General features: G+C 34.3%; 1 long non-coding RNA gene across 1 annotated transcript; it reads right to left on the bottom strand.

Annotated features, from left to right (window-relative positions):
• Positions 1-12157: 12157 nt before the first annotated feature.
• LOC113299362 lies at positions 12158-13560 on the bottom strand. The gene is made up of 2 exons (XR_003334837.1): positions 12955-13560; positions 12158-12811 (listed from the first exon to the last, which is right to left on the bottom strand). It is a non-coding gene; the product is annotated as an uncharacterized LOC113299362 (long non-coding RNA).
• Between the last annotated feature and the right edge of the window lie 2152 nt (positions 13561-15712).

Here is a 15712-nt window from a genome sequence, read left to right as displayed (position 1 = left end):
TTGAACGGCTCTGATGCCAATTTTTGTATGGTTACAACAAATAAACAGAGCAGAGATGATAATTTTGGTGTAAACACCTCCTAAATCAAAGATTCATGCCAAATCTGGCTTAAAGAAGCGCAACCAACAAAACCAATTTCATTTATTTTCAATGATGAAGGAGATAAACTTCTCTTACAGAGTTATACCCAATGATAATCCCTAATGATTGCTCAATAGATGGTGGCAGGTCCGGCCCCGATAGGGACGCAAGGAAAGCTCCACTTTGGGGCAGCAGGCCAAGAGGGGCAACAAAATAAGAGTTCTTTGATATTTAGGTTACCAACTGAGCAAAAAGTTGTGACGAATATGATCCTGTGGAAGTAATTTTCCAACTATTGAATACCAATTTCAGTTGGTGTTTCTAAGATTATTTTGAATGCTTTAAAATAGTTAAATTATCTTTCTCTATTTCTTAAGTTTTGATATTTCTGTCTCTCAAGTTTTTGATCTCTCTCCATCGCTTAAGGTATGTTTTAGGTTTTTACTTTAGTCTAAGGTTCTTTTGTATTGAAGTGATCTATTTAAGGTTTCAGAATGGGATATAAATACGATTCAGTTCTATTTTTGAGGATTTTTTTTTGGATGCATATAACTCTCTACTCAATTGGGGTTTTTGATCTGAAATATCGATTTAGTTAACTCAAAATCAATTTCTATCTTGCCTATGTATTTGTATACTTACTATTTGATTACGTTCCAACGATAGTAATAAGATCTAATATTCCAAACCTTACTGGAATTCCTCGACCAGAAACACACAACATATACGACAGGTAATTAAAAGAATAGAAATCCAATATGTAGTGGAAACTACTCTTATGCATTTTAGCTATGCATTGCTATACATGTGTTTCCCTTTTTAAAATATTGATACAGAACGGATCATGGATGATTTAATGTGAATTAGCATCTTGGATTTTCATTATGGAAATGAAATTGAAGCGGCTTATAAAAATCTTGATCATAGTTCTATTCAGAAAAGAGGCAACATTTTTGGGTCTGCTTCAGGGCAAAAATTTCTAAGAACGGCCCTGATAGTGGACACGTGACAACCTCTTTGAGAGTCAGTGATTTCTGTTGTGTTAGCATCATCTTTATCAACAACCTCTTTGAGAGTCATTTTTAAAGAAAAAAATTTGTGTGGACTGAAAGGCTCTGATTCTAATTGTTGTATGGTTACTACAAATTAACAAATAAGAGATGATAAATTTTGTGTAAACACCTCCTAAATCGAAAATTCAGGCCAAATCTGGCTTAAAGAAGCGCAGCCAACAAAACCAATTTCATTTATTTTCAATAATGAAGAAAATAAACTTCTATTACAAAGTTATACCATATGATAATCCCTAATGATTGCTCAATGGATAGTGGACAAGTGACAAACAATCAACGAACAATAACCAATTACTGAGGCACTCCAATCCTAGATTAGAGGCAGCCCCAAATGGTATCCCGTACATAGGAAGTGGAGAAAATGAGTGAACCTCTAGGTATTAGAATGCAACATAATGTTCTTTTTTACACCATGAAAATAAATTGAACCCAAATTAAAGAAAAACCCACCTTTTGTTTTTCTTGATCAAAACCCGGAAGCCATTCTTGAACACGTATTGCATGGATGATTTTGGTACCCTCCACAATCTCTGTGATCCATGGCCCTTATTCCATCGTTTTTTTCATATATTCACCGTTACGTAAGACATGGTAAAAAAAATTTTGATAATAAAAAAAATTTGTAACTGTTTTGGGTCTTTCATAAATTTAACAGCCTTTATGTAGCTTCTTCAAATTTCATATTGATCTTTTTTGTGTCCATACGGCCTATCAAACTGAATTTTATATATTCAATAGCTTTATCTTCTAACTCGGTGGTAAACACGACTTCTTTACCTTTGGCGTTAACCAGGACCGATTGAGGTTACATATCGACCAAATTAACAGCATGTTGGTTCTGCAAATGTTATGCTAATATTCATTGTGTCTATAAGATCTTTGACGTTACTTTTTTTTTTTTTTTGATCGACAAATGTTGAGAAATAAACCAAGATACTATGAAGAATACAGGAGGGATCAACAAGTGTTGTTGATACAATAGTGTGGATCAACTATGAGAGTTGACAGGTTGTGGTTGGATCAACTGGTACAGTTGACATGAAGTGAATGGATCAACAAGAGTTGTTGACGCATGGTACGGTTTTTAGAAGTTTACTTGGGTTACAAGTATTTCTTGTTTTAGAGTTTGTTTACGTGAGAATTTTCTACAAGAGTCTTTGTTAGAGTTTGATTAAGTTAGGAAAGTGTTTTTACTTGAGAGTCAAGTTTGTTAATCATATAAATAGGTTGTTGAGCCATGAGTCGAATTACATCAATAGAGAGAAGTATTTGTTTGAGTTTAGTTTTTTGTGTTCTTTCATTAAGTCTTTGATATCAGATTTTCTACATCTGGTATCAGAGCACTGGTATCAGATTCTAGGGCTGTGGGTATGAGAAGTTAAGTTGAAGAAGATGACGAGTTTAAGTTCAATCAAGGTGCCAGTGTTTGAAGAAAAAAACTTTGAACATTGGAGGTTGCAGATGGAGAATATTTTCACATACCAGGAGGTATGGGATATTGTGAAAGATGGTTATGCTGAACCAGAAAAAGGAGTAGTACCTGAAGGAGCTGCGCTAACTCTATTAACTGAAAACAGAAAGAAGAATTCTAAAGCTACATATATTCTTCATCAAGGAATTCATGAATCTCTCATAGATAGAGTTATCTACATCAAAGAAGTTAAAAGAGCATGGGATGGTTTAATAATCTATTACACAGGATCTGACAAGGTCAAGAAGGTTAGATTGTAAACTTTGAAAAGAAAATATGAACTGTTACAGATGGACACAACTGAAACAATCTCAGAATTTTTCTCAAAGACACTGAATCTTGTCAATGAGATGAAGGCCAATGGTGATACTGTAGAAGATTCAGCCATTGTAGAGAAGATTTTAAGAAGCTTTCCTGAAAAGTTTGAGTCAAAAGTTACTGCTATAGAAGAATGCAACACAGTTGCAACAATGACTCTTAATAAGTTGTTGGGTTCATTACAAGCTTATGAACAAAGATTGTTGGAGAAGACAGTTGCTGCAAAACAAGTTGAAGAAGCACTTCAAAGTCAAGTAAGATGGAGAAGCAATAAAGGAAAACCTAATACTGGAAGTTTTCAAGGAAGATACAACAACAATGGAAGTTATAGGAAGCCATTAGACAGATCAAGAATATAATATTATAATTGTTGAGATTTTAACATATTTCTACTGAATGTCCAAAACCAAGAAAGACTGTTACTAACAATTACAAAGCAAACTTCAAGGCTAATATTGCTGAAAGCCAAGAAGAAGAAACAGAAGAGCAGAAGGATGAAAACATGCTACTTGCATGCCATACAGTAGAAGAACAACCACAACTTAAGTGGTACTTGGATACTGGTTGTAGCAATCATATGTGTGGCAGAAAAGATTTATTTGAGAAGCTTGATGAGTCTGTTAAATCAACAGTAAAGTTTGGTAACAATTCTACAATTCCAGTTATGGGAAAAGAAATAATTTGAATTGTTCTTAAGAATGGTTCAAAAGCATACATCATGGATGTATTTTATGTTCCAGGTTTACATCAAAATTTGCTGAGTATGGGTCAATTGTCTGAAAGAGGATATTTTATGAATATCTATAATGGTTTATGCTTCATCAGAGATAGAAGAAGAAGGTTGATAACTAAAGTTCAGATGACCAAGAACAAGTTATTTCCTTTGAATATTCAACATCAAAAGGAAAGTTGTTACGATAGCAGTGTTCATGATGATTCTTGGTTATGGCATAAGAGAATGGGACATGTGAACTTTAACAGTTTGCAGCTTGTATGGCCGATACTTACCGACTGCAGTGTTGAATCCTTTATGTTGGAAAAATCCAAAGCCCCACCCATGCATGATTTCACCACTGTATTGCATGCATATGATGGTAATAAAATGTTCAGCAGTGTCATGTAGTAGTTGGGAATTTAAACCACACAAAAAAAAATTCATTTGAATCTGATTGGTTAAGTTTTCTTGATGGGTTGTTGAGATAACCACATGGTGTATATTAACTGAAATCTATACAAGGAAAGACCCCTTTTGTTGTTTCGGTGGATTGTTGTAACAAGTTTTCTGTTGACAATTTGACATGCCTATATTCCTAGAACTACTACCTCCATTAACAAGTTTTCTATAAACGGATTTTCTTGATGGAATAGCTACCAATTAATATGCCTTCTTAAAGTTAAGGTTAAAGTGTGGTAGTATATAGATAAAAGAAACAGACTGTACAGTACCTACTTATGGATACAGAAAAATGACTTGAAATCGTCAGTTCCTTGTTGTATATGTGTGTTAGAATTATTAAGTGATTAGAATTAGTGAAACACGTTCTTGTTTAAAGTGAATTTTATAAAAGCAGCAACACTTCTGAGAAGTAGTGAAAATTCTGAAAATTAAGTTCATTGAATTGCCAAAATCAGCATACAAGTCATCAATAAGAATGACAAAATTAAATAAAAACAGTCTGGCATCCAAATATATAAGAAATAATGATATATATAAAACTGTATTTAGCATTAAAAAGAAATTATTTTTTTGGCTTCTAGAAGTATCTCATGTCAAATGAATGCGTCAAAACACAGTAACATTTTGGCTAGAGACATGTAGTGGTAAGCAAACAATCACATTTAATATGAAAATGTATAGTTAATTTACACAAAATGTCTTTCGGCTTTACTGCTCGAGAATAATCTAGTTTGTTTTGAAGATAATTTAGAGCAAATGCTATCATGTATTAGCAGAAACCAATTGGGGTTAGAACTTAGAAGATTGGTGTTGTTAGGGTTTTGGTGAAAAATTAAATAAGAGTTTAAGAGATTCCTAGGGTAGGTAGGGTTTAATCAACCTTTACCTAAAGATATTATTACTTTTTTTTTCTCTTTTTTGTTTATTTTTTTCATAAATTTTCAGGAAAAAAAAAGAAGAAAATATGTGTTTTCCCTCCTATATATAGGTGTATCTTCGTTCACAAATCCGACTTCTCATCAGTCACAAATCTCATTTCTTTTTTCTCTCAATTCCCACACAACATTATTCTCTCCAAGTCTTTTGCATGCGTTCAGGAAGTATCACTCCTAATTCCTCATAGACCTTACCGAAGAATATTGAATCAATTATGGGAGAGTTTATCTGTCGGGTAATTACAACAATCCTTGTGTTAATAGTGGCAATTTCAGTATCACCAGTTTATGGGAAAATAACCACATCATGTTCTGCATCTGTGGTTTCTAGCTTCACACCATGTTTGGAAAGATAGAGATTAAAACAATTAGGTTATAAAACAAGAAGATAGAGAGTGATTTAGAACTGAATCATGGACATGCAGAGGATTTGGACGACAAAAATGGAGGAGATCGGTTGTAGGTGAGTCGGAACGGCGGTCGCCTGATTCGCAGAGCCTCCCCAAAACCACGACCTATGTCGAAAAACTAGTGATATCGATGAATCTAACATCTTCACATGTTTGTTGTTGTTACATACAATCCCAATCTTTTCATATCACTACGATTCTCATAATATGGTTTCCGCAATTAAAGCCGCACCAATAAGGCCTTGATCGTTACCTATGATCTAAATCCCGGAGGTGTAGATCTCACATGTTAAAGTTCATAATGGATTTTCATACTCCAGTACAGGTGATCTTTCAATACTTCCTCATTCTTTTTCAAAATCGGGCGACCGCTGTTCCGACTCACCTTTAACCGGTTTACACCATTTTTGTCATCCAGATCCTCTACATGTCCATGATTCAGTCCTAAATCACCTCTTATCCTTATGTTTTATACCTTAATAGTTTTAATCTCTGTTTTTCATCTTATTTTCGCTCCTATTCTTAGATTTATCTTTTCCCCCATCGGAATTTTGGATTTCTCTTTCTTTTCTCTTCATACTATTGTCTAACTGTTTTGAATGTTTGATTGATATTTTTCTTCACTGAATCGTTTATTTCTCCTAAATACAGGATTTATCCATTTTCTTCCTTTCAAACCTGATTGGGGGAGCTAGGGTTTTTGGCAAAACACAAGAACGGAGGCTACGGATTTTGACTGTGGTTCCTGGTTGGTGATCTTATTAAATCGGAGGGCAAACGTGAATTTGAGTTGGGTGTTTGATATCAAATCGAAAGGCAAATCTCAACTTTAGAGGTTAGATTGCAAATCTCAAATTTTAAATCATTAAAAAAATAGTCTTATTGAAGAATCCCGGATTGGAGACTTAGCCTAAATCGATGATCAAATTTTGGATTAACTAGTTTATATATCCGTGAATCAAGTGGTCATTTCCATTCTAATAAGAAGAAATAATCCATTTTTGTTTAAAGTCTCAAGTGGAAGTGCATCATATTAGTACTCTCGATTAAATTTTGGATCTTTTGACTCAGAATTTTGAAGAATTTTAAGTCATAAAGAGATAAGAAATTACATAAAGCCACTTTAGTTTGTTGATTGTTGGAGGATTTTACAATTGATGTAAATTTTGGCCTAGTGTGTGACTTTATTATTCAAGCTCGGAGATTGGTCTCTTGTTTCTTCTTAGACTCCTACATAGTCAATGTTCAATGTGAAATGTATTGCTGATTTTTTTATATTTGTTTTTTTGAACTGCATGATTGTTTTAACAATGTTTGGAATGTGGTTTGCATGCATGGAGCTCTTAATACTCAAGGGAAAAAATCCCAATGGGAAAAAAATAATTTTTTTGTCACTTAAATGCTAATATTCCTTGGATCATTATACATAATATTTCTTTTTGCATATTAATGATAAGCAAGGAGGAAATAATAACTTTAACACTAATAAGTTCATTCATGATAATATTCAATATCTTGGTCTTATTGACCAGAGATTTCAAGGAATCCCTTTTACGTGGTCTAACAATAGAGATGGTCAGGAAAACATTAAGGAACATATCGATAGAGTCTTGCATTCTCTTAATTGGTCCATCCTTTATCCTAATGCTACTGTTAGCCATCTTTCCAGAGTGGGTTCTGATCACACCCCCATTTTGTTAACTTGTAAACCTTTGAACCAAAACTTTCGTAGACCTTTTAAAATCATCAGGCCTTGGTTAGGTCATGAGAGCTTTGCTACTCTTATCCTTAATAACTGGAATTGTAATCTAAATGGTTCTAATGCTTACAAGCTTCAAGGGAAGCTTAGAAACCTTTCTTATATCTTAATAAAGTGAAATAAAATGTTTTTGGAAATATTTTCCAAAATATTGACAGTTTAAATAAAAAGATAGAATTTCTCCACACTATAACCCCTTTACCTATTCTTGAAATAAAAGATACTCAAAATAATCTAGATGTTTGGTATAATAGAGAATCTCATTACTGGATTCATCTCTCATATGATAAGTTCATTAAGGACTTTGACAAGAATACTGCTTTCTTTCATCAAGCTGCTAATAATATAAGAAGAAACAACCATATTCACTCTCTTAGAGACGATACTGGCCTCTGGATTGAGGATATCCCTCAACTTCAAAACATGCTGATAAAACACTTAAAAACTATAAGCACTAAAAACCATGCACAACATTTGGACACTCTTAGAACTCTTATTCAACCTTGTATTAATGAGGAAGAAAACAGTATGCTCACTAAAATTCCTGATGAAAGTGAAATTAAAAATACCCTCTTCAATATGAACCAATGGGGTTCTCCTGGTCCAGACGATCACCCGCCTGGTTTTTTTAAGACTCACTGGAACATTGTTAAGAATGATATTATCAATTTTATCCAAGATTTCTTTAGGAAAAAATATATTCTCAAAGAAATTAACTACACTTTCATTACTCTGATTCCTAAAGTTCAAAACCCTTCAACGCCTAGTGATTTTCGTCCCATTAGTCTTAGCAATACCACTTATAAACTTATTTCTAAAATTCTAACCAATAAACTTAAACCTCTGCTTTCAAAAATTATCTCCCATAATCAGTTTGCTTTCATTCCTGGTCGTCAAATAACTAACAATATCATTGTTGCCCATGAAATCCTTCACACCATGAAAATTTCTAAAAATAAAAATGGCAACATGGCTTTAAAAATTGATCTGTCGAAAGCTTTCGACAGAATCGAGTGGGATTTCCTTAACCAAACTCTAATTGCTTTTGGTTTTAGTAATGACTGGTGCCACCTGATTATGCAATGCATAACAACTACTTCCTTTTCTGTCCTCTTAAATGGAGTGCCTGGTGAAAAATTCTTTGTCACTAGGGGTCTCCGTCAAGGAGACCCTCTATATCCCTACCTCTTCATCATATGCATGGAAGTACTGTCTAAACTCCTCCTCAAAGCTGAAAATGACAAGCTTATTTCGAGCATTAAAGTAGCCAAAAACGCTCCCCGTGTCTCATTTGTTTTTCGCTGACGACTATTTTTTATTTGCTAAAGCTAACCTTTCTGAAGCTAAGAACATTGTGAATATTCTTAATTTCTTTGGTGAAATGACTGGTCAGGTCATCAATTTTCAGAAATCTGGGATTTATTTCACTCCCAAAATTCCTAATAAACACTGTAAGATTATCTCAAAAATTCTAAAAGTCAGAAAAATTTCAAAAAATGATAAATACTTAGGGACTCCTCTCTTTTTTGATAGAAATAAAGTTAATAACTTTGAACTTCTGCTCAATAAGTATTATGCTTCTCTTCAAGGTTAGATTGGCAAGATGTTCAATCATGCCGGTAGAATTGTACTAATTAAAACTGTTCTCAGTGCTTACCCTAACCACCAAATGCAATGCTTAGATTTCCCTAAGAAACCTCTTGATAATTTAGATAAAGTTCAAAGAGACTTCTGGTGGCAAAAGAAAAATAAGAAAAGTGTTATTATCCTAAAGCTTGGCCTAGCATTACTAAAGACATTAGACAGGGAGTTTTAGGAATTAGAATCCCTCATAAACATAATCTTGCCTTACTCACCAAACTTGCTTGGAGACTAATCCACAACCAAGATCAACTCTGGGCTAAAATTCTTAAATATAAATATTTCAGAAATCACAACCCTTTGAAAAAAACTAGGAAATATAGAATCTCCTGGATTTGGTCAAGCATTAGAAAAGGTTTTGAAGTCATAAAATCTAACTGTATTTGGAAAGTAAACAATGGAAATGATATTAACATTTGGACTGACTTCTGGCTCCCTAATCAGACTAGTCTTCTTAAACCGATTAATATCGACAATAACACTCCTTCTAAGGTCAGTGATCTGTTTATTGCTAGTGGTGACTGGGATATGAACATTATCTCTAATTTTATTGATAACTCTCTTTTTTAATGCTATTAACTCTACAACTATTAATATTGATAAACCTATTAGGATTAGATGGATTTCAACTAGAACAGGTCAGCTCACTACCAAGTCTGCTTATAACTTTCTAACTAAGCTTAATATCAACAAAGACGAGGCTCGCTTCTGGAAACAAATATGGTGCCTAAACAGTTTGCCTAAAGTGAATATGTTTTGTTGGAAAGTCGTCTCTGGAGCCTTAGCTTTAGGTTGCAGAATGTCTAGATATGTTAAAGAGTCTAGTCCCTTTTGTTTGCTTTGTAACTGTAACACCCTTGAGGATGAAATGCACCTCTTTGTCAATTGTGTTTTCAAGAGTCATGATGTTTTAAATTGGTTTAAATTTTGGATGAACATCGATATTTTTAAAGCTAGTCATGATAAAATTTCTTTCATTATTTGGTCCATCTGGAAATTCAGAAATCGTGTTAACTTTGATAAGATTGTGCCAGAGCCGCAAAAGTTGATTGATACTATTAACACAAGCTACTAGAATTACTCTATCCCTAGGACCTTTCCTTTTCAGAGAGGCCTTCTTACTAACAGAAATACTCATGAAAATATTGATGAGAACATATTCAGAGATTATGACTGGTTTATCTTATTTGATGCTTCCTTCATGGAAACCGATTTTACCATGGGATTTGCAATTTCTGTTCTGGACAAAACACGAAATAGAAGTGATTGTCGTGCAGGATGCAGTTGGGCCTCCTTCCCTTTAGAAGCTAAAGCTAAAGCAGGAATCGAAGCTCTCAGGTGGATAAAAGAGTTGGATCTCAGAAAATGCTGCTTAATTAATGACTGCCAGACCTTGGTGAAGACTATCAATGGAGAAATCAACCCTGAGGACCTACCTTGGAGAGCTCAAAATAGCATCAACAGATGCAAATTTTCTTTTAACTACTGTAATTCGGCTTCTTTTCTGTTTAAAACTAGGAAATATGTAAATGTTGAAGATAGACTTGCAAAGGAAGTTAGAACTAAGAAAATGAATTACTTCTCCACGGAGAATATGTCTAGTCATGTAAAATCTTCTTTCTTAGAAAGGATCAAACTCAATATTGATCTCATCATATGCAATATAAACTTCCTGTATAAATAAATAAAAGTCTTCTTATCAAAAAAAATGTACTTGTGCCCATTATAAACAGTGATTCCGGACAAACCGTCCAATAAAACCACTTAAAAACCGCACCGACACAGAATATGTGGGTACCGCCTTTCTTAAAAAACAGAGGTCCCCTTTTACGGTTTGGCTGAGTCTATGTGGTTTTTAGGCAGTCTGGAAACCACGATCTGTCCAGAGTTTTTGCATTATAAATGAAATCTCGTATATGGACTTTTAAATCCAATAGAGGGCCCCTTATCTAAATATTTTTTCGACGACTAAATAGTCCTGATTTTATTGGTGTTAAGCGCTTAATTAAATTAACTAATCTAGTTTTAGTTGTTAGAATAGATGAATAACTTTGATTTGAAATTTGAGTTGGTGTTTTAGTTTTTCCTTTGGAACGAAAAAAAGGAAAAGAAAAAATAGTTTTTTTTTCTTTTTCCAAAACCTTAGACTTCGATTGACTCTACCAAAATGTGTGATTCCAATGAAAAATTTGAGACGGGTGAATCCAATAATAGAGTAACTGTTAATCACATAAGAAGTCTAAGAATCTACCCAAAAATCTCACACAAGGCTCATAACATAATCTCATATAATTCTCTAGTTATAAGCTAAGTGAACTATCTAACGGTTCTAAAGCCCATTTATTGTTCGACACCTTTTTATTATCTATCTATCTTTAACATAGTTAAAATTTACTAATTCAATTAGGTTGATTCTATAGTCTATAACTAAGTTTTATGAATATCTAAGACTACGCTGAAGGAACCAAAGGTCAACTCATACCACAAGAGGTCCAAAACATTTAATTAAAGAAACTGGCCATAAGCCCAAGTCCACTAAACAAGACCATTAAGCTAAGGCCCAGTCCAATTGAATCAACTAACGGTCACTAACTGCCAATCTAACAGTCAACCCGTAAGGTCAGGCCAAGATCAAAGTCAAATAGGAATCGGTCAACTGAGTCAATTGGGGTCAAGACAGGGAACTCGGTGAATTTACACCAATTCAACTCAGTTAGATATCTAAGTCATCTTAACAAAACGAGCCAGGCTGAATAAACTCAGTCAGACATACCAAAGGTTCTCACACAACTACAACTATAATCCGAGTTCAACTTTAAATTATATTTCAATAACAATACATTTATCCTATACAAACTTCATAAATCAAATATAACACTCAACTAAGATTACCTGCAATTGCAGCTTTAAGCATCACTCAGATCATCTCAATACATTCATCTAACTCTATTTCTAAAGCAATTCAGTTCAACATAACCATCATTTAATTAAAGAAACTGGCCCTAAGCCCAAGTCCACTAAACAAGCCCATTAAGCTAAGGCCCAGTCCAATTGGATCAACTAACGGTCACTAACTGCCAATCTAACAGTCAACGGGTCTCTAACAGTCAACACGTAAGGTCTGGCCAAGGTCAAAGTCAAACACGAATCGTTCAGCTGAGTCAATTAGGGTCAAGACAGGGAACTCGGTGAATCTACACCGATTCAACTCAGTCAGATATCTAAGTCATCTTAACAAAACGAGCCAGACTGAATAAGTTCAGTCAGACAGACCAAAGGTTCTCACACAGCTACAACTCTAATCCCAATTTAACTTTAAACTATATTTCAATAACAATACATTTATCCTATACAAACTTCATAAATCAAATACAACACTCAGCTAAGATTACCTGCAATTGCAGCTTTAAGCATCACTCAGATCATCTCAATACATTCATCTAACTCTATTTCTAAAGCTTCAGTCCTATAACATCTCATACAACTTGAGTTCAGTTCAACATAACCACCATCACATATCTCCTCCCCTGATATCAACACCATCAGATTCCCTCATTAACTCAGATTACTACATCTGCAACTCATATCAACAACAATTCAGTTTCAGCATTGCACATTCATTCATTCTCCACTATAACTTCACCACAACTACGTCATATACTTCCTCCATGTCCTGAGACTGAAAACACCACTACCACCAATCAACAACATACATTTTCCTAACTCATTCACAACTAATCCACTTCTCATTTCAACACCAACTGTGAATCACCATTGCAGTACCACTTCCCTGAAACCCAACAAACATCAAAAGCACAACCCAAGCTTCAAGCCATAGCTTCATAAATCCTCACATCAACACCACCATACTCATCTTAACCATTTCAGCACCACCAGTTCAATACCACCAACAAATCTGCACACTTGCAATCTCCTAACATTCATCTAAAACAATCACACACAACCAGAATCTCCATTAGCTCAATTAAGCTCATCCAATCTCAGTCCTCATTTAACAACAACTTATAAGCTTAATAACTAAACCAATTCAAATCAAAATACTAAAATTAAGATTATTAGAAGCTTACCCAATCACTAGCACCCTTTGAATTGCAACATCACCAATTCAATTCTTCTGAAAACCTAATCTCTGTTTTGGGGAAGAACATCATTCACAGCTTCAAATCAACCACTACTTGAGCTTCAGTTCCAAAACTACAAACCTTAACTATCAAATTCGAGATGATTATCAACCTTATGCCCTAATTCAGGACAAACACATCTCTAATCTCTTCCCTAAACCACTAATTTCATCTTCTAATTTCTCCTTATCCAAAATCCTCAAGAACAGAACTCTAATTCTCGATTCACCACCGAATCAACTTCAGAAACTCAATTAAACGACTACCCATGCTTCCTTATCTAGCAGTAGCTCTATACATCATCTTCAAAATCTTCAGAACATCAATCATAATTGAAAACCCTAAATTATATACTCTGAGTTTCCCTTTTCTGATGAGCATGAATCACATCGACGATTCAACACCACCACCACTAGATGTTGTTTGATATTCCCTTACCCCTTTCGATCTCAGACTCTCAAAACTTCTCACAGAATCACCGGCAGAAAAAGAACAAGAAAAAAAACAGGGGAAGAAGAAAGAAGAAGAATAATGAAGAAGAAGAAAGAGAGAATGGAATTTCTCTTCGATCCGGATAAGGCCGAAGAGATTTACTAAAGAACCCACGTTCTGGATAAGGGCTTCCAAGGCGGCTAAACCACAAAAAGACTAATTTTCCCTTCAAACTAAGCTGATGATTTCTTTTTCGTCCAGTATCCGAATGACACGGTCGAGTAGTCCATTCTGCGTAACTTTACGAGATCTATTCAAAGGTACTCATTTCGTATCTAGATCGTTGTTAGATTAATTCCTATTAATTAATGTTTGTGTTAAACTAATCGAGTTATTATAGGCTAAATCGTCACTTGACTGGTCTAATATTGCTGACGACCTTGAGGGTCTTTACACTATTAGAGGACAATCCTGGATTAATAACCCTGAAAAGACGAGGATACCAAAATATACCTCAATCTAAAACTTTTCGACCTATAAGTTCTTTCTCCGAAAGTGATTGTCTATGGACTGAGTCGAGACAATACAACTAACTGGTTCACACTTCGTATGATCGTCTATGGATACGAGATCGAGACAATACGACAACAAGATAACTTGTGTGATTGACTATGTATATAAGATCGAGACAATACAACAACGAAGTATTTTTACTTGATAAAAGGTCCGGACTTAACCAACCACAGTAGGATTACTATCAAGTAAATAGGAATTAACGTTTGTGTAATTTACTTTAAATTATAATAACAACAATTATAATTGCGGAAATAAAAGTAAATGACACAATTGTTTTTGTTAACGATTATTTTTGTTAACGAGGAAACCGCAAATTCAGAACCCCGGGACCTTGTCCAGACTTGAATACGCTCAGGATTAAGTCGCTATACAAAATCTAAACCAACTTCGTATAGTTGACACCAAGCAACTAAACCTATAGTTCACCTAGTTCTGTGTGTATCCCTGCGCCTCCAACTTGTTAATAAGTCGCACACTTGGAACAATTCCTTTGGTTCGTATTCCAAACAGTAAAGGAACAACAAATCTGTTCGGTAATAACTTTTTTCAATCAATTGATATGATTTTGAAAAAAGGCTCTTCCGTTTATCCCAATAAACTCCTTTGTCAGGTCCTTAGATCTATCCAATAACAACTACCAAAGTAATTGTCAAGATTTTTCAATCAATACTTTGAATCACAAAGAATTGTATTGATACCGATCTACTCAACTAATCAATCAAATCTATCACAAAGATAAACCGATTGTAGTTGGATCCTTTTCCAGCCGTAACAAGTATTGTGCACACCAAATATTATGAACCCAAATCAGAAATCTTCTTCGTCTTCAAATATTCTTAGATCTTCAATAAACACATGCACACAATCAACTTGAATCTCTTGTAATAAATCACACACAAAACGGGGTCTGTTAACAATGGATTATCACAAGACGTCTTTAGATCTACAAACAGTCTAAAGATCCCGTCGAAACTTCGATCTAGTTTGAGTGAATCTTATATCAGAAGAGAAGATTCTCAAGCTTAAACAAACTAGGTGCAATCAAAGTTCAACAACCGTTAGTCAATCAAATCAATGGAAAACTAATAATAAACCGCAATTATCTAGTTTCTCACCAACGGTACTAATAGAGCTTCTCAATCCCAAATAAGTCTTTAAACCGAGCGGCCGTAAGAGATTTCTCCCTAATTAGGTTACTTTCCTCTCCGAATAGGCGGCTCCATCAGTAACAACACAACTAGGTAGTTTTGCTGGCTCTGAGGATTAGTTTGCTCGAAATGCAAACTTCAATATTTATAGACCAAGGAAGTTTGGACACCAAGGAATTTCCAAAATCAAAAGTATTCTCAAGATATGCAATATATTTCCAAATTTGGTTTCCATAATTCCTGGAAATGCTTTGTCCAAATAATGACCGAAAATCTGATTAGAAAATCTCCAATTAGTAAATGCACATTACCAATTTTTTATTTTCTAAAGATATGCATTTTAATTGATGGAAATTAAAAGCATATAAAACTAAAAACCTTAATTAAAAGATTCTCAATTTATTTCGATCCGGGATTCTCCTTTAGATATTAAGGAATATCTTTGAACAATAAAAGATAAGTGTTACTGCACATGTTCAAAGTATGTCGACATCTTAACGTAGTAAATCATCTTTCATATTTACTATCTTGGAATCGATTTGCCACAC

The sequence above is a fragment of the Papaver somniferum genome, chromosome 7 (genome assembly GCF_003573695.1).
Source record: "Papaver somniferum cultivar HN1 chromosome 7, ASM357369v1, whole genome shotgun sequence".
Lineage (NCBI taxonomy): Eukaryota > Viridiplantae > Streptophyta > Magnoliopsida > Ranunculales > Papaveraceae > Papaver > Papaver somniferum.
The sequence above is the reverse complement of the archived record's forward strand: the minus strand, read 5'-3'. Positions and strand labels throughout refer to the sequence as shown.